Source organism: Muntiacus reevesi, chromosome 3, assembly GCF_963930625.1.
Source record: "Muntiacus reevesi chromosome 3, mMunRee1.1, whole genome shotgun sequence".
NCBI classification, from domain to species: domain Eukaryota; kingdom Metazoa; phylum Chordata; class Mammalia; order Artiodactyla; family Cervidae; genus Muntiacus; species Muntiacus reevesi.
Window position 1 is genome coordinate 224,833,023 of NC_089251.1, and position 19,898 is coordinate 224,852,920.

The 19,898-nt window shown below is 39.8% G+C and overlaps 1 protein-coding gene across 1 annotated transcript in view; it reads left to right on the top strand.

Moving 5' to 3' along the window:
- The window catches only part of LYPD6 (LY6/PLAUR domain containing 6), a 121,466-nt gene that overhangs the window by 19,134 nt on the left and 82,434 nt on the right, over positions 1-19,898 (top strand). The window lies entirely within an intron of this gene.

Genomic DNA, 19,898 nt, shown 5'->3' on the forward strand with positions numbered 1-19,898 from the left:
TCTGTGCTCAGTCATATCTGACTCTTTGAGACCCCACGGAACATGGCCCACCTGGCTCCTCTGTCCATGGTATTTTATGGGCAAGAATACTGGAGTGGGTTGCCATTTCCTTCTCCAGGGATTCTCCTGACCCTGGGATTGAACTTGTGTCTCCTGCATTGGCAGGTGGATTCTTTAATCACTGTACCACCTGGGAAAGAGGGGACTCGTGCTGCTGGTGCAGGGGTCAGCAAATTATTGACCTTGAGCCAGATCCTTTCCCTACCTCCTTTTATAAATTTTTATCAGGACCCAGCCATGCCAGTTAAGTGGACAGGGCTGCATTCATGTTGTAACCATGGAGGTGAGTAGTGACAAGACCACGTGACCTACAAAGCCTAGATTATTTACTATCTGCCCCTGTATAAAAAAAGTTGAGGGTCCTAAAGAGGGTTGGATACAGTGATATGTAAAATCCTTTCTCATTCTCCAAATGTAAGGGATTGAGAGAGAAGGCCATTGGATTGGCAGAGGGATTGACAGAGAAGGCCATTCCATACGACCACTTGGGCAGATCTCAAGGAGAGTAAGTCAGTGTACCTGGGATGCTGCCAACAGACTCATTCCAACATCCATTCATTTGTTCATTCATTCATTCTTTTTGCCTCCAAAATGCTGTTGGCCAGTGTAGACAGTAAACTGAGCCATTTTCTGCCTGCTCTTGGTAAAGTAAGCACAAATTCTGGCATGAGCTGTTGGCATTTTGATAAGAACTTGCCCGTATGGAAATACTCATTAAGTTCACTGTTTATAATCAAGTTTTATGGAGTTATTTTATTTTAAGTATAATAGTTTCACCTAGACACAACTTAGAATTTATTCACGTGTTTGGTTTAATCGTAGGATGCGAGAAATGGTTGTTCTAAAATGAAAACCTCACTGTATTGGCAGAAGATGCAGCTCCCGGTGTTAGGAATAGGATGTACATTACTATTCATGCCTTTTTAATTGATTAGCCTTTAAGGCTTCTGGAAGCCTTTAAAAGTTGTTTTGTCAACATTAGACCAGCTGCTGTGTAATTATGGTAGCTCTTCTTGCAGTTAAATTCTTTTAATAACGTGTTCAATCTGCCGATGCCAAAGTGCTTTGAACCTGTGATATATACTATAGAGAGCTTTTGTTTTTACTTACAGATGGTTGGTGCCGTTTTCTGGGCAACTCTGTAGAATTTTCACGGAAATTTTAAAGATGAATTACTTAAAATGGGAGGTAAATGAATCTGAACATCAGGTTCTTCCTCCCCCCTATAAAAATTGTTCATATGTGACTTGAATTTTGAACTTGACTCGAAACAACCTAAATATGCCCATTAAAATAAAATCTGCTTCTTGAGACATTTTAAAGGCTTTTCAAGCCTGACTCTAAAGCTTGTAAATCAAAACTTTCTGGCACTGGTCAGATGATGGTAAAAGCTGTGGGGCTTGTGATAAAGAGCGTTGCTTAATCAGGAACCAAGCACGATTGTTCTGCCCTCCATGCAGGACACGGAAGCGTCACTCAGAAAACCAAATTCAAATTTCGCAATGCGTTTTGCTATTTTTAAAAGGAGTTCTATCCTGAAGTCTGGCATGAGAAGGTATAACTAGGTAGGGACTGGTGTCTGAAAGATGCAAACAGGAGATTCTGGGCTTCTTTCCTCCTGATCCACTCTCTTCCCTGCCCACTTTGTGCCCCATTTCTACGGACAGATGACACTGGTGCTTAAGGGAGGTGAGAGGTGCGGGTGGTGATGTGGGTGGCTATCGAGGTTGCTCCTGACAGCTCAAGCCTTTTGGGTCACTTCTTCCCTATGGCATTTTAAGAGAAAAAGGCAAGGTAGCACCTGGAGGAACAGGAGACTAGATGGGGCCACAGCTGGCTCCCTCTGGCCTCTTTTCCCTTGTTTGTTAAGGAATGCATCTGTGCTGGTGGAAAACTGTGAAGTGAGTCCCTCATTCACTTGTGCTCATCCTTTCCCTCCACTTTGTGGGGTAGGGGGGTTGGGAGAGAAACTGACACTTTGCTGTATGAAAATGCCAATCTGTTTCAAGATTAAGTAGGTGTTCAGGAGTATTAATAATCTGCTGGATCTGGAGAAGTTCTGGACAGTGCTGGCTTTTATAATGGTAGAGTCTGCTGAAAATTATTTCTTCCGTTCATTTACTCAGGAAGTGACAATTTGTTTGCCTTGGGAGCTCTTGAGCCCTGAGAATTGACAGGTTTGGGAGGTTTGAGAACCCATGGACAGTGAGGCGTAGGGCATTTGTGTGTTTTGAAGTAGCTGTTGAAACTCTGTTCTGAAGAGAACTAGAGTTTGTTTAATTAAAAGTTGCCTAGATTAATTATATTTTTTCCTGTGGGACAAAGTTCATTCCTGGCTTCATCATTTCAAAAGTATATTGAATGTTAATACAGGATATTTTTAATGTTTCAGACTGGAAGAATAGGCTACCCAGATGTGACCCACAAAAACTAGCATGAGTCTTAATGTTCTCTCTCTAAATAACAAAACTTGTTACTATCATTACGTATTTTTGATGATGTCACCTTTTGTGAAGGTACATAGTTTTCACTGATATGACAGGAATTAAATCTGCTTACCAGTGTCAGTTCCAATTCCTTGCATGAAACCTTGTCTTCTAATCAATCTTATCACATCAACATTTTATTTGCTTTCACCTACAGTGCATATCGCTTTAGCATTTTATGTGCTTTCTCAAAGTCTTACATATAGTTTTAGAAAATTAGAAACTTGGGAAATTTCTCAGAGCTGCAAAATTGTTCCACAGTCGACTCACATCATCTTGAGATTGCATTGAATCAGGGAACGGAGATGTTGGGTTTAACTTCTGGTGCTAAAACTTGATAAGCAGAAACCTACATGTATATATATGTGCATATATGCATACACAGGTGAGCAGTTCCTAAAGAATCCCACAATCAGTGAGGCAAAGGACTTGTGCACACTCTGATGGCTTTGGAATCTTAGAAGTCTTTGCTTCTCAATCTACTCATCCCTCTAAGACTCCTATTATATTCATAGGTACTCAGGCATTTAAATCTTTTTATTATTTTTATCAAATATTTTGATTCTTGTTTACAAGCAGTGAATATCTAATTTTAACTCGAATATCTAATATTAACTAATAAAATAACTCAAGTTAATTTAGAAAAATTTATTTTTCAAGGATTATTTTGTGTGTGGAGCAGAATGGATCTTTTTCTTACCCCTACCTTATTCTTTTTGGACTCTATAAGGATTTGTCTCTGCACCTGGGACACTGTGCTTAACTAAGAGTGCATTTTTATGGTGTTGGACTGTGTCACCTCTCCCTTAAATGAATAAATGGAGGATTAATTAAAGGAAGAATCAGTCAGTAAAACTGCTGGAAGACCAAGGCTATATAACTGGGTCTCACCAGCATGGATTTGAATGTATCCAATATTCTCTTCCTATCTCTAGGTTTCTCTCGCCTTGTTTTCATTCTTTCTTACTGCAGCCCAGGTGCAGAGAGGGTGACTTCAGATGCTCCTGAGATGTGTACATCTCATAGTTTATGCCACCACATGGGACTGACTCATGCTCTCTCTGTTCCCAGAAGCAGTAGTTCTGAAGAAGAGAGCTGATTGGCCGAGCCTAGGACAGATGTCAGCTTGGACCAATCAGCTGTGCCCTGGGTAGAACCACATTGTACTTGTCATTAGTGGCTCCTTTTCTTTCAGTTGGTAAAAGGAGACTTAGTGTAGGCTGGGGAAGTTGAAACACATGAGATGTTTTCCTTCCTCCATTTGTGGGCACATCACCTTTTTCTCACCAACCATGACTACTGGCCTCTTCCAGATGCCTTCTTTTTCTTGTCACATCTACCTTGCATGCCATTGCTTTTCGTGGTTTAGTTAATGACCGGGGACAAGACATAATGTGAATAGGAGAGTTCCTGGGTCAGTGATTTAGAGCAGGTCTCTTCTGGTCTTTTCCCTTGAGTCCCAGTGATGCCCCTCTTCCTTTTCAGAATGCCAAGAGAAGTGGCAGTGCAGGAGAAGGCAGATGAAAACGTCAAATGATGAGGCTTGCAATGTGCTTTTGGCCCAGGAGATAATGTCCTTTTCTAAAGCCTAAATATTTTCTCAGGTTGAATAGATCAATCACAAGTCCAAAATTTCATGACTACATTAGGAGATATTTGATTCTTTATGTATGTATAACATATGTTTATGTTGGAGAAAATGTATTTTGGGTTTTGCTATATTTCCTAAACTCTGGGAGTTGGTGATGGACAGGGAGGCCTGGCGTGCTGCATTTCATGGGGTTGCAAAGAGTCAGACACGACTGAGCGACTGAACTGAACTATTTCCTAATTTGTTTTCATCATCCAAATTCATTTGCACATACTTTTTAGGCTAAGAAAAATTTCTAAACCCACTTAACATGTGAGTCTTCAATTTAGTGGGATCCTCTGTGTGTTCACTTAAATAAGAGTCATTCTTTTGTTCCCCCAAGTTAATGGTGCTCACTCAGCTCACTTATGTTCTGCTTCTGACAGCCATTCAGCAGTAATGCATCCCCAAAGGAGTTGCAGTTGATTTCTAAATCTTGTGTTTTCAGCTGCTGCCTAGTTATCCTGCCCTGATTGGCATTTAACCATTGAATTAGATTTTTGTCCTACTAAAGGGAGCTTTATGAGCTTTAACTTTGAGTGCCTGTATCACAGTCTGATGTTTGCGTTATAACTGACACTGAGTAAGCACTTTTTGCTCAAAATTGCCTTGTCTCCTAAGATTGAGGGAGGGTTTAGATGCAGCTCCCTGACACTCTCAGGGTTCAGTTGAGTGTGCTTCAGGGTGGCTCTGTAGGTGAACACATTAATAATAGTCTCACCCAGCACATGTTAACATGTTCACTTTATTTCTGCCGTCAGTGGTGGTCATACTCCCTGAGAACTGCTTCTCTGGGCTTGTTGACTGATACAACCATAAATATATCTCTGAAGGCTAAAGCTGTAGCTGTTTCAGCACAGATGGAACAAAAATAAATGTCCCACTGTGTTAGTATTACAAATTATAATCCAACAGTGGCATGAAATTTAAGGTGGTAGTTTAATTCTGGGCTTGCCAGGCAACACAGTGGTAAAGAATTCACCTGCCAATGCAAGAGATGCAAGAGACACAGATTCGATCCCTGAGTCAGGAAGATCCCCTGGAGAAGGAATATTAGGCAACCCACTCTAGTATTCTTGGCTGGAAAATCCCACGGACAGAGGAGCCTGGCAGGTTACAGTCCATGCAGTCACATAGCATTGGACACGACTGAGCGCACACACACACACACACATACATACAGTTTAATTTCTACTCTTTTTTGTTTACATAATGTAAAATGACTGGAATTTTAAAAAAATTAATCAAATAAGTTTTGCTGACCATGTTGTGTACATGGTTCATTTTTTGCCCTGAAAGTCATGAAATATTTTATTTTTAAAAAACAGCACTATCTCTGGACATTCTTACTTCTAATTATTGATAATAAATAAATAAAATTGTTCTCTGGGTCTATAAATGAATTTTGAGGAAAGGAAAATATCTTTGCCTTAGTGATACCAAATCATAATGTTTCTTCTTCTGTTATCATGTGCATGCATTCAATCAACAAATATCAATTTTGTACCTGCCTTTTCTACTTCTGAAAACTTAAAATTAGAGAGATATGGATGAATAACAAACTTCCAATAAAGAATTATAGACTTGAGAGAAGGTGCAGTGGGATGCAAAGGAGGGAGTGGTGGAGATCAGGGAAGACTTAATTAGAAGATGACAACTGAAGAGGGCCATCTGCCCTGGGGAGGACAAGAAGGAAGAAAGAAGAATGTGAATCAAGACACAGGCATAAAGCAGCACAGTCAACTGAAAGAGGTCATATGTTTGAACAAAATTAGGGTGAAGGGCATGTGTGGCTATAAGTGGAACATGGAAAAAGTAGGATAGAGGCCTCACCAGGGAGTGGTTTTACATATATATTAATATATATAACATAAATGTCTTACTTGGACACATGTGTATACATATATACACATGTACACATGCATATGTACACATATGAACATAGTTGTGTGTATCTAATTATGGAATATTGATTTAATTTTGGGTATTAATATTTTCAGTCTTTTTTGTTGCCTGTTCCTAAACTTAAGAGGACATGAATTCTCCTGTCATCTTGCCTGGGGAAGTATAAGAATTTTGTGGGGTAGACAAGAAGGGTGAATTTATAATTTGAAAAACCCACAAGATTACTGTGCTAAATCCCTGTGTCCACCCCACTAAGAATTACAGCTAAACTCAATAGAAGCCATTGAATTGTTTTATTTTGCCTTTTAATACCAGTGACCTCATTAGAGTACTATCTCAATTTATTATTCTTTGAATAAAAGACTTTAAAAATTACTTGCCTCCTCCCTCTCTAGGCTGTCATGATCCCCCATGTAATTTTTCAATATCCAATAAGAAAACACATTTTTTCCCCTGTTGGCATAAACACATTTTAAATAGGAAAGGAATATTTTGGGGACAGAATATAAAAATGAAGGTGGAACAGAAAGTAGAAGCTATTATTTAGTTTCCTGTCTTTGATTTTCATGACACAGTACATTTCTAGGATACCTATGGGAGTGTCCAGGCCAAGTGGGAGAAGCAGTGTGGGGAGAGTATGGCAGACACAGTTCCTTGCACATAGTAGGCCTGCAGAGGTTGTTAGTGCCCTTGTCCTCCCCTTTCAAGCTCTAACCATTTTCTTTTCAAAAATCAGAATCCATCGGAGCCTCTTTTAGTGGCTAATATCAAGAGTAACTGGGAGAAGTGTTTGAGAAGAAAATAATGACTCAGATGTTAGGCCTGTATAAGTTAGAATGGGAAGGAAATTGAATGATTATCTAATAACCTCACCTCTCACTTTGTTGAGAGGGAAACCAAGGTCCTGAGAGCTTGAGCAACTTATCCAAACTCATAGAACTGTTAAATATGGGGAAAGGACCAGAGCCCAGGTCCTCTGACTCCAAATATCAGATCTTTTCAGTCTCTCAGACACATCGATGTTGTATTTGCATGCTTGCCATTTTCGGTAAACATTCAGAGTTACCGCTCCATAAAGGTTCTAATCAGTGCATCTGAAACACATCCCTCCATTAACTGCCCTCTCTTTCTCTGTGTGTGTGGGTTTTTTTTTTTGGACCATTTAGTGGCATCAACATCCACCAGCTGCCTGAGCTAGTCATTTCAGCATCTCTTTTGTCTCCATCTTGTATTCACTTGGTCCTGTTGATTTCACTTTGGAAATGTGTCTGAAATCTACTTTGCTTTCATTTCATGTATTGCTTTCTTGATTGAATCTTTCTTCTTTTCTTCTCAGGACAATTCAAGGAGCTTGTAAGCTAGGTCTGCCTTCTGCAATTCACTCTCCTCACTGCCTGCAGAGTATTCTTTGTAAAACACACATCTGAATGATGGGTTCAACAGCTGTCAATGTCTTTTAATTCCATAAAGTCCCTCTCTTTCACTGTGGCCCTCTATGATATGACCTTAGCGTCTCTCTTCAACATTTCCTTCTGTCATTTTCTCCACCTTTTGTTTCCCAGGCTCTAATCACACCAGCCTGTTCAATATTCCTAGTTTTTTCATGTGCTTTTCTGGGATGCCCTTAACCACAAGTTTAAGCACATATTGATGCCTGATTCTATGTGTCACTCTCATGAGGCCCTCTCTTCCTTTCTTGGTTGAGATACATGGATCCATCCTTTGTTAATCCAGAGTACTTTGTTTATACTGCTGCAATAGCCCTGAGTGGTGGTGTTTGATGAGCGCCAGAATTTGTTTTCTTTTTAAAAAATATGCCTTATCAATATTTTTTAAAAAATAAGTTTTATTCAATAGTCTGTTAACCCCCTTGAGCTCAGCATTTGTATCGGATTCATTGGCACCTGAGGTAGACTAAATAGTGATCCCTCCAAAATGCCCACATCTTAATCCCTGAGCCTGTGAATGTTACCTTCCATGGCAAAAGGGATTCTGTAGATGCGATTAAAGATCTTGAGATGAGTGATTGTCCTGATAGTCCTGGTGGACCCACTGTAATCGCAGGGTCCTTATAAGGAGGCAGAAGGGTCGGGGCAGAGAATGTGGTGTGATGAGCAAGCAGAGGAGAGCGGAGATAATCAATAGAAGCAGAGGTTGGAATGATGTGCTTTGAAGATGGAGGAAGGGGCCACCAGCCAAGGAACGCAGGTGGCTTCTAGAAGCTAAAATAGGCAAGAATTCTTCCTTAGAGCCTCCAGAAAGAACACAACTCTGCTCACCCTTGATTTTAACTTAGTGAGACCTGGTTCAGACTTTATACCTCCAGAACTAGGAGATAATAAATTTGTGAAAGTGCTTTGAGATGTATCAAGCACACAGGTATGCTGTTGATCATTACATATTTAGTTGTCTGATTATTGTCCACATTCTCATGGACCAGGGTTACATGGCTCATTAGCTATGATTTCTGACTCATTTGATGAGTATGTGCTTAACGTACTCGATGAACACATTTGATAAAAAGAAAAATACCTGTTTGCCCTCTGAATTATCATTCTTATATTTGGAATCATTGATACTAAAAACCTTGAGCAATTTAGTCTCTGGCATAGACCTTTTCTTTTTTTTAAATGAATCCTTCTCATCGCGCTCCTGAGGGAATGTTGGTATCATACAGCCTGCAGGAGGGTAGGGTTGATGAAGGCTTGCACGGTGATTTCAGCAGCTTTTCAGTAGGGTTCTTTGGGATAGTGAAAGTGGAAGTTGCTCAGTTGTGTCCTACTCTTTGCGACCCCATAGACTATACAGTCTGTGGAATTCTCCAGGCCAGAATACTGGAGTGGGTAGCCTTTTTCTTCTCTAGGGGATCTTCCCAACCCAGGGATCGAACCCAGGTCCCCCGCATTGGAGGGGGCAATGAATCCGTTGAGGATGCTTGTCATTTGTGGTGGAGAATCCTAGGCTGGGGTTGAATTGCAAATCCTGGGGTGTCCTGACTCAAGGAGATCAGCAGTTTACAAAGAAAGCCAGTGAGGTGAATGTGATTTTTTTTTTCCTGCCTGTCCTGCCTTGGCCTACAAAATTACTTTTCTTTATGGTGCTTTAATTGCTCATTGTCTGCCATTTGGTTTTAAGGTTAGTTGAGATCATCAGGACAATGGAAGGCTAAGATGTGACCTACTCAGACTTAAACTGATTGGCAGGTTGTCAACTTTTTGAAATACTGATGAGTTGCAGGATGTATGGTTGGGGCTGAGATGATACCTGTCTAAAAAGGAGCACTTTTTTATGATTTATTGTTTCTTTTGTTTAACCATCCATAGTGTATGGTCTACAGAGCTCAAGTGTTTGATACACATTCAAGGCAATTCCAACTATACTGAATGGGGTAATATCCCAACATAAAATGATAGTGTGATAGGCATCCTTAAGTGTACATTGTTGTTCCTCTACTGGATTATTTCCTTGGGATGAATTCTTAGATGTAGAATGAGTCAACCAAGGGGATGAACTTTAAAACAAAAGCAAAGTAAAAAGCAAACAAAATGAAAAAATAATTGGTACATATTAACAGATTGCTTTCTTTAAAAACTGTATTAATTTACATTCACACTAGTAGTGTATGAGAATGCTTATCTTACTGCAAGCTTGCCAATGCTTACTTACTCAACAGATATTTCTAGAGTTCATACAATCTGCCAGGTTCAGACATTTTTGAAAAGTTTTCAAAAGTGCCCCAGGTGATTTGAAGTGTAGCTAGGCTGAGAACCACTGGTTTGGTTGATGGAAAAAAGATAAGAAGGGAGATTTTCTCTCATCACTTCTCTGTGGTCTAAATGTCTCTTCCTATCCCCTTAAAATAGATCAATTTCATTAGGTCATTGCTGTTTTATTTACATAGGGCATGCTATTCCTATAAGCAGCCCTTTCACACTCAGTCTAACACCATCTTGAAGCAATAATTCATAGCAGTGTCAACTATGGGCTTAGTAATATAATCCTCTGCCCACACAGAGCTTTCCAATATTCAGATACTTCTGTCGGGTGGTGTTACCTTTCAACTGAGCAGCAGCTTCTTGTTTGCAGAGTGCTTCGCCAATATGATCTCATTTAACTATTACAATTACCTTTTTGATTCTGGCATTTTTTTTTCTTTTTACAGAAAAGGAGAAAGACCACAATTAATAAGTACCTTTTCTCTAAGGTCACACAAGTAGTGATCATGTGTTAGGTGCTGACTCAACACAGGTCTTCTGACTTCAAGCTCAGGGTTTCTAATGCTGTGTCATAACCTGCCTTTGGGATTTCTCTAGTTCTGCTCTAGAACTGGAGCAGTTCTGGAGCCGAACTGAACCCTAGTATAGTCCAGGATCCAGTTATTGGGTTCTAGGTTACTTTATTTAGTGCCTGCAGTTTCACAGTGCTGTCCTTTGCTCATTTTCTTCCCTGTGTGCTCATCTACAATTCCAAGCGTCTAGAATAGTGTTTCTCAGCTTCTTTTTCATTATTTCTCCCTCACCAAAGGGGAAAATAATTTAAATTTTTCTAATGAGAGAAATTAAATACTAAGGAATGAGATCTTATCAAGTAGGATTAAGTTTTGGAGGGCCACCACCTATTGTTATAGGTAAGATCTTTTTTGCCTCCTAAAAACCACTTCTGATCTTCTTGGTGGCCCAGAAATGCTGTTAATGGACAAACTAACTTAGATGACCTTAACCCTGACTATCAAGGCAGAGGTGAAATTTACAGATGGAACTGGCATATGTGTGTTGTTGGTAGTGGCGGTTTAATCACTAAGTTGTGTCTGACTGTTAGGGGCACATATTAAACTGACATTACTCTTTACCAAAGTCTCTTTCAGTTCAGTTCAGTTCAGTCGCTCAGTCATGTCCGACTCCCTGCGACCCCATGAACCACAGCACGCCAGGCCTCCCTGTCGGTTACCAACTCCCGGAGTTTACCCAAACTCATGTCCATTGAGTCTGTGATGCCATCTAACCATCTCACCCTCTGTCGTCTCCTCCTCCTGCCTTCAATCTTTCCCAACATCAGAGTCTTTTCAAATTTGTCAGCTCTTCGCATCAGGTGGCCAAAATATTGGAGTTTCAGCTAGAAAACTACAGACCAGCTAATCACTTAAAAGTCAGCAGCGCTTTCATATGAATTGCTAATGATTTAAATATGTATTCCATGTGATCCAACCACCTGGATATCAAACTTGTCTTGGTTTTCCAGATGCCGTGTAGGTCATGTAAGATTATGTCTTCTCTTTCCACCCACTGCCTACTTTTTTATGAGCTTTGTATGGGCTGCTGTCTACCTGTTGCCCCAGCTCTGGGCTCAGCTTTTAGACTTATTAGTTTCAGATTTGTGGCAAGTACCTATGTTTCCATGGACAGAGAAGCCTGGCAGGCTGCAATCCATGACTGCAAAGAGTTGGACATGACTGAGCATGCACGCACATATGTTTCCATTTATAATGTCAGAGAAATAAATGCTGGCTTGTTCAGAGACAGGAAAACACTGTATTGGTAGATAAAGATTGTCCCATGTTGGGCTTGACTGGCTGCCACCAGCTCTGGTATCCTCTGACCTTTGGCAAGAATGTAAGTGGGAATCAAGGGCTCCAGGTAGCTTCTGTTTGTTTTTGCAAGAGAACCAGACCTGAGAGGTTTGAGAAGATGCCAGATTTTACAAACACAGAGCCAAAGAAAAGAACAAGGATGGCAGGGAGGGACCAGGCACTGGGGAGGGAGGAGTAACTTGCAGGGAGTTGAGCTTGGCAGAAAATCAGCTTTCATTTATTTCTATGGGTAGAATCTTCAAGATTAACATGCTAATTTCTTTATTGAAGTCCAACAAGATTTTAAGTCATTTATCAGGGTTCATAGAGTGCCTATTTATAGAAGTCCGAATAAAAGTAAATGAACCATGAATGTTAACATGCATCTAACAAATGTAATAAGATTTAAAAAGTTAAATAAACCAATGGAGCCTGCTGTTTTCTCCAGAGCCCCTTTACAAGTTTTAACCTGGTTTCTTTTTTTTCCCCTCCTCTCCATTTTATACAATGTCTTCTGTGACTTCTTTAGCCTCAATTTTTAGAATACTAAAGCTTGTTTTTAGAGGAAATTTCATTTTTAGTTGTGATACTGAGCAATGGACTCATAAACCCGTGGGGAGTAACCAAACTCTAACAGTGAATGTTTGCGGCAAAGTAAGAGAAGGGAATGGCAAACCACTGGAGAAGGAAATGGCAAACCACTTCAGTATTCTTGCCTTGAGAACCCCATGAACACTATGAACAGGCAAAAGATAGGACACTGAAAGATGAACTCCCCAGGTCGGTAGGTGCCCAATATGCTACTGGAGATCAGTGGAGAACTAATTCCAGAAAGAATGAAGAGACGGAGCCAAAGCAAAAACAACATCCAGTTGTGGATGTGACTGGTGATGGAAGTTAAGTCCGATGCTATAGAGAGCAATATTGCATAGGAACCTGGAATGTTAGGTCCATGAATCAAGGCAAATTGGAAATGCTCAAACAGGAGATGATAAGAGTGAACGTTGACATTTTAGGAATCAGAGAACTAAAATGGACTGGAATGGGTGAATTCAACTCAGATAACCATTTTATCTACTACTGTGGGCAAGAATCCCTTAGAAGAAATGGAGTAGCCATCATAGTCAACAAGAGTCTGAAATGCAGTACTTAGATGCAGCCTCAGAAATGACAGAATGATCTCTGTTCGTTTCCAAGGCAAACCATTCAGTATCACAGTATCACAGTAATCCAAGTCTGTGCCTGAACCAATAATGCTGAAGACGCTGAAGTTGAATGGCTCTATGAAGACCTACAAGACCTTTTAGAACTAACATCCAAAAAGATGTCCTTTTCATAATAAGGGACTAGAAAGCAAAAGGAGGAATTCAAGAAATAACCTAGAGTAACAGGCAATTGGCCTGGGAGTACAGAATGAAGCAGGGCAAAGGCTAACAGAGTTTTGCCAAGAAAACACACTGGTCATAGCAAACATCCTCTTCCAAAAACACAAGAGAAGACTCTACACATGGACATCACCAGATGGTCAATACTGAAATCAGATTGATTATATTCTTTGTAGTCAAAGATGGAGAAGCTCTATACAGTCAGCAAAAACAAAACTGGGAGCTGACTGTAGCTCGGATCATGAATTCCTTATTGCAAAATTCAGATTTATATTGAAGAAAGTAGGGAAAACCACTAGACCATGCAGATATGACATAAATCAAATTCCTTATGATTATCCAATGGAAGTGACAAATAGATTCAAGGGGTTAGATCTGATAGACAGAATCCCTGAAGAACTCTGGACGGAGGTTCATGACATTGTACAAGAGGCAGTGATCGATATCATCCCCAAGAAGAAGAAATGCAAAAAGGCAAAATGGTTGTCTGAGGAGGCCTTACAAATAGCTGAGAAAAAAAAGCGAAGCTAAGGGCAAAGGAGAAAAGGAAAGATATACCCATTTGAATGCAGAGTTCCAAAGAATAGCAAGGAGGGATAAGAAAGGCTTCCTCAGTGATCATTGCAAAGAAATAGAAGAAAATTATAGAATGGGAAAGATTAGAGATCTCTTCAAGAAAATTAGAGATACCAAGGGAACATTTCATGCAAAGATGGGCACAATAAAGGACAGAAATGGTATGGACCTAATAGAAGCAGAAGCTATTAAGAAGAGGTGGCAAGAATACACAGGAGAACTATACAAAAAAGATCTTCACTACCCAGATAATCATGATGGTGTGGTCACTCACCTAGAACCAGACATCCTGGAGTGTGAAGTCAAGTGGGCCTTAGGAAGCATCACTACAAACAAAGCTAGTAGAGGTGATGGAATTCCAGCTGAGCTATTTCAAATCCTGAAAGATGATTCTGTGTAAGTGCTACACTCAATATGCCAGCAAATCTGGAAAACTCAGCATTGGCACAGGACTGGAAAAGGTCAGTTTTCATTCTAATCCCAAAGAAAGGCAATGCCAAGGAATGTTCAATCTACTGCACAATTGCACTCATCTCACACGCTAGTAAAGTAATGCTCAAAATTCTCCAAGCCAGGCTTCAACAGTATGTGACCCGTGAACTTGCAGTTGTTCAAGCTGGATTTAGAAAAGGCAGAGGAACCAGAGATCAAATTGCCAACATCTGCTGGATCATTTAAAAAAGCAAGAGAGTTCCAGAAAAACATCTACTTTTGTGTTATTGACTATGCCAAAGCCTTGACTGTGTGGATCACAGCAAACTGTGAAAAATTCTTCAAGAGATGGGAATAGCAGACCACCTGACCTGCTTCCTGAGAAATCTGTATGCAGGTCAAGAAGCAACAGTTAGAACTGAACATGGAACAACAGACTTGTTCCAAATTGGGAAAGGATTACATCAAGGCTGTATATTGTCACCCTGCTTATTTAACTTATATGCAGAGTACATCATGAGAAATGCTGGACTCGATGAAGCACACATTGGAATCAAGATTTCCAGGAGAATTATCAATAACCTCCAATACGTAGATGACACCACCCTTATGGCAGAAAGTGAAGAACTAAAGAGTTTCTTGATGAAAGTGAAAGAGGAGAGTGAAAAAGTTGGCTTAAAACTCAGCATTCAGAAATCTAAGATCGTAGCAACTGGTACTGTCACTTCATGGCAAATAGATGGGGAAACAGTGGAAACAGTGAGAGACTTTATTTTCTTCGGCTCCAAAATCACAGAAGATTGTCACTGCAGCCATGAACTTAAAAGGCGCTTGCTCCTTGGAAGAAAAGTTATGACCAACCTAGATAGCATATTAAAAAGCAGAGACATTACTTTGCCAACAAACATCCATCTATCTTGTCAAATTTATGGTTTTTCCAGTAGTCATGTTTGGATCTGAGAGTTGAACTAGAAAGAAAGATGAGTGCTGAAGAATTGATGCTTTTGAACTGTATTGTTGGAGAAAACTCTTGAGAGACCCTTGGATAGCAAGGACATCCAACCAGTCCATTCTAAAGGAAATCAGCCCTTAATATTCATTGGAAGAACTGATGCTGAAGCTGAAACTCCAATACTTTGGCTATCTGATGTGACGAACTGACTCATTTGAAAAGACCCTGATGCTGGGAAAGATTGAAGGTGGGAAAAGAAGCGGACCACAGAGGATGAGATGGTTGGGTGGCAAAAACAAGCCCCAAGGACTCTGCTTCCCGTGCAAAAAGGCTTTAGAAATTCCAAACCCTGGGGAGGTGTCTCTTTCGACTTCAGGTCTCAGGAGAGGCTGACATCCCAGAGGGTTGACTTCCCTGGGCTCTTTATTGGAATTGGCCCTTATTCTGGACAGAGGACATATCAGGGAGTGTGCCTTAAAAATAGGTTTAGTAACCTTTCTCCAGGGTAAAGTTATAATTGGTGAATGGGTGCCGGTGAGGCTTTATCCAGATTTAAGCTGCCCCACCACAGCTCATCCTTGTTAATTCCTAATACTTGTAACACAACTCACCTGGTAAGACCTTAAGCCTGATAAAGTCCCACTCCACTATTAAGACTGTAACTGTACACCGCACTCATACTGTCACACTTCAGTCTATGTTTGGATCCAAAGAGTACCCTGAGCGAATCTGCCTGGCAGATTAGTTATCAGATTGGCTCAAAGCCCATGAGTAGAAATGTTCATCCCTGTGTTGTCTTAAATACCTAGGAACAGTTCATGGGGACAGCTTAATCTGGAATGCTGTGTGGATTTCATTCTCACTTGTTAATTAACAAGCTCTTGTAGGGACTTGAGACCCTGGAGCTGAATATCTGACTTAGGTGACCCCAGGATGTTACTGTCTTAAAGGTGGTCTAATCATTAACGTATAGGAGCATTTGAAGAGTTTGATATAGTTTAGGAAAAAAATCATCTCTATAAGTCAATTTGTACGTTGTTCAAGAACAAGCAGAATGAATCAATCCACTGTAATAGAGGCCTGAAAAGTGATTTCCTGTGGAAAGAGTGGGGACAGGGCAGAAGATGAGCTTTCTGGAGTATAAGAAATATTCTATATCTTGCTCTGGGTGGGAGTTACATGGGGACATACATATATACAGATTCATGAAGCTATACATCAGTGAGAAAAAAAAAAAAAAAAAAAGTTCTCATCTAAGAGTTTATGCCATCATTCTCCAAGCTCATAGACTTTGTTAACCACTCTCAGAGTAAGCCTTTGGAAGGTTTTAAGATCATGTTTAAAATTTATACTTTAAAGAGCTCTCTTTGATTGTTGCTGGAAAAGAGATGGGTTGAAAGCAGCAACAAGGGCTTAGGAGGTTAGTGCAGTGGTCCAGCAAGAGACATTGAGCATTTGATTAAATGGTGGTGGGGAGAGAAAGGGATGGGGTGATGGGTGGGGTGCAGGAGCTGGAGGTGTTGAGGATGACCCCCAAGAGTCCAGAAAGGTAGTATGGAGGGAGGGGCCATTGCCTAGAGATCAAGAATTCAGCTGAAGGCAGGTTAAGTTTGAGATGCCTGTGAGCCAGCCTTAGAGATGACAAATAGGTAATTAAGTAAATGAGTCTGGAGCCAGTAAATAGGTCTAGGCTGAAGTTATAAATTTGTGAATTGCTGGTGTGGTATTTAAAGCAATGGGAATGCATGAGATCACTTTGGGTGAATGCACAGAGTTGAAAGAAAAGAGATTGCAAGATTGCCCTGGGGAGTTACTACATAGGGAGGTCAGGTGTGGGAGGAGTAAAAAAGTGCACAAGAGGTGTAAGGACAGCAAGGAGGTTGCGATCCTCCCTCAAGCAAGGGAAGACTGCTCTTAGAAGCAGGGAGTGGGCAGCTGTGGAGGATGCTGTCAAAAGTCCGGTAAGTGGAGGATTGACATCCTCAGGTGGACTTGGCAGCATGGAGGCCATGGTCACGTCAGCAAAAATGGCTTACATGGATAGGTAGTAGCAGAAGCCAGCATAAAGATGGACTTTTTTTTTTTTTTTTTCCCTGCGGGACTTCTATTGCATTAGCTGCATATTCAAAATATCCATCCTTTATATAGCATTTAAAACCAAAGGTGATGGGAATTCCAAAAAGCCCCTGATATGTTCTCAACTGGTGGTTCAGTGGTAAAGAATCTGCCTGCCAATGGAGGGGATGAGGGTTCAATCCCTGGGCCAGGAAGATTCCCTGGAGGAAGGAAATGGCAACCCACTCCAGTATTCTTGCTTGGGAAATCCCATGGACAGAGGAGCCTGGTGGGCTACAGTCCATTGGGTGGCAAAGAAGTTGGACATGACTTAGTGACTAAACAACAACAATTGTGTAACAACATTTAAAGTTTAATTCTAGAGCACAATGTAAAGGGATTAATTATGTTCCCACTTTCTTAGCTGAATTTAGAGTATGCTGTGGGACATTATTTGGGAGTCCATATATTTACTCAGTAGGATTTTTGAAGAGATTATATGCACGGTCCATTCCTGGCCCACACACAGAAATGAACTCTATGATATCTGAATCATGTTGCTTTAAAGGACAGTCTTGAGTGAACTTTCTTGGGACTTTTAGAATTTCTCCAGCTAATATTGGGGCTAAGTATCCTACTAGGCTACAATGACCAGCATCTTTTCTTAAACCAATTTTGAAAGTCCTGATAAAGAAAAGAAGCCAGGACAGTTAGGACTCATGCCACATTATTTCAAAAGTCAAAACATACTATTTTGGCTTAGATATATAAGCTTAGAAAAAAGAAAAAAAATACACATAGCTGTCTAGTTTTCCCAGCACCACTTATTGAAGAAACTGTCTTTGTCCCACTGTATGCCTCCTTTGTCAAAAATAAGTTACCCATAGGTGCATGGGTTTATCTCTGGGTTTTCTATCTTGTTCCATTGGTCTGTATTTCTGTTTTTTGTGCCAGTACCATACTGTCTTAATGACTGTAGCTTTATGGTATAGTCTGAAGTCAGGAAGTTTGATTCCTCCAGCTATATTCTTCTTTATCAAGATTGCTTTGGTTATTCGGGATCTTTTGTGTTTCCATATGAATTGTGAAATTTTTTGTTCTAGTTCTGTGAAAAATGCCATTGGTAATTTGATAGGGATCTCATTGAATCTGTAGATTGCTTTTGGTAGTATAGTCATTTTGACAATATTGATTCTTCCAACCCAGGAACATGGAATATCTCTCCACCTGTTTATGTCATCTTTCATTTCTTTCATTAGTGTCTTATAGTTTTCTGTATACAGTTCTTTTGTCTCCTTAGGTAGGTTTATTCCTAGATATTTTATTCTTTTTGTTTGCAATGGTGAATGGGATTGATTCCTTAATTTCTCTTTCTGATTTTTCACTGATAGTATATAGGAATGCAAGTGATTTCTGTGTATTGATCTTTGTGTCCTGCGACTTTGCTAAATTCACTGATTAGCTCTAGTAATTTTCTGATAGTATCTTTAGGATTTTTTATGTATAGTATCATGTATCTGCAAGCAGTGAGAATTTTACTTCTTTTCTGATCTGGATTCCTTTTGTTTCTTTTTCTTCTCTGATTCCCGTAGCTAGGACTTACAGAACTATGTTTAATAATAGTGGTAGTGTGGGCACCCTTGTCTTGTTCCTGATCTTAGAGGGAATGCTTTCAGTTTTTCACCATTGAGAATAATGTTTGCTGTGGGTTTATCATATGTGGTATTTACTATATTGAGGTAGGTCCTTCTATGCCCATTTTTTTGAAGAGTTTTTAATCATAAATGGGTGCTGAATTTTATCAAAGGCTTTTTCTGCATCTGTTGAGATTGTCATATGATTTTTATCTTTCAATTTGTTAATATCATGCATCTTATTGATTCATTTGTGTATATTAAAAAAATCCTTGCATCCCTGGGATAATCATCCTTGCATCCCTGGGATATCCCATGACTTGATCATGGTATATAGTCTTTATATATATATATATATATATATAATCTTTTTAATGTGTTGTTGAATTCTATTTGCTAGAATTTTGTTGAGGATTTTTGCACCTATGTTCATCAGTGATATTGGCCTGTAATTTTCTTTTCTGTGTGTTGTCTTTGTCTGGTTTTGGTATCAGGGTGATGGTAGAATGAGTTTGGAAGTATTCTTTCCTCTGTAATTTTTTGAAAGAGTTTAGAAAGATTTTTGCACCTATGTTCATCAGTGATATTGGCCTGTAATTTTCTTTTTTGTGTGTTGTCTTTGTCTGGTTTTGGTATCAGGGTGATGGTAGAATGAGTTTGGAAGTATTCTTTCCTCTGTAATTTTTTGAAAGAGTTTTAGAAGGGTAGGCATTAACTCATCTCTAAATGTTTGGTAGAATTCAACTATGAAGCCAAAAAAAAAAAAAAAAAAAAAAAAAGAACAATAAATGTCTCAAAATTGTGCCCAGGTCTTCCATATAGGAAGTATTTTGTGAATATGATGCTTCAGTTAATAACTTTGAAAAGTGCAGAGAGGAAGTATAACTCTTACATCCTGGAAGGTTGTGGTGACACAGGCCTTGAACCCAGGTGTTCTGAAGTTCTGAGAATGAAGGCAAGGATTTGAGTGTAACTGAGGGCCCAGAAAGTAGTGGCTTCCCAAGGGATATATTGAATAATATTATCCTGAATAGAAAACCTGCCCCTGACAATCTCCTTTCTCTTGCTTTCTTTCTGAGTCTCAGGCTCTTAAGGGATATGATATGTATTAAATTCATATTTTTATTCCACTTAGGAGGTTCTGCTGAGAACTACAAGGTCACAACTATAGTGAGGTCCTTATATAGTTATGTCAAGGGGGAGAGCCTTGACATACT